This window comes from Orycteropus afer, unplaced genomic scaffold, assembly GCF_000298275.1.
Source record: "Orycteropus afer afer isolate SDZICR_OR568_19922 unplaced genomic scaffold, OryAfe1.0 scaffold00454, whole genome shotgun sequence".
Lineage (NCBI taxonomy): Eukaryota > Metazoa > Chordata > Mammalia > Tubulidentata > Orycteropodidae > Orycteropus > Orycteropus afer.
The window spans coordinates 259087-259513 of NW_006922041.1; positions in this window are offsets into that span (position 1 = coordinate 259087).

Sequence of the window (427 nt, forward strand, 5' to 3'; positions counted from 1 at the left end):
ACACACTAAAATGATATATTAACTAAATGTAATGTGTGATCCTAGATTGAACCCTGTACTAGGTATAAAGGATATTCTTTGACTGTTAAAAGTTGAATATGAACTGTGGATTAGGTAATAATACTTTATTATTTTTAAAATTTTGATAATTATATGGTGGTTATATGAGAGAATAAGGAGCCCTGGTGGTGCAGTGGTTAAAGTGCTTGGCTGCTAACCGAAAGATTGGTGGTTCAAATCCACCAGCCACTCCACAGATGGGAGATGTAGCAGTCTGCTTCCATAAAGATTTACAGCCCTGGAAATTCTATGAAGCAGTTTTACTCTGCCCTATAGGGTCACTGTGGGTCATAATTGACTCAGTGGCAGTGAATTTGGTTTTGGTCTGTTATGTAAGAGAATGTCCTTGTTCGAGGACACCTCTAAC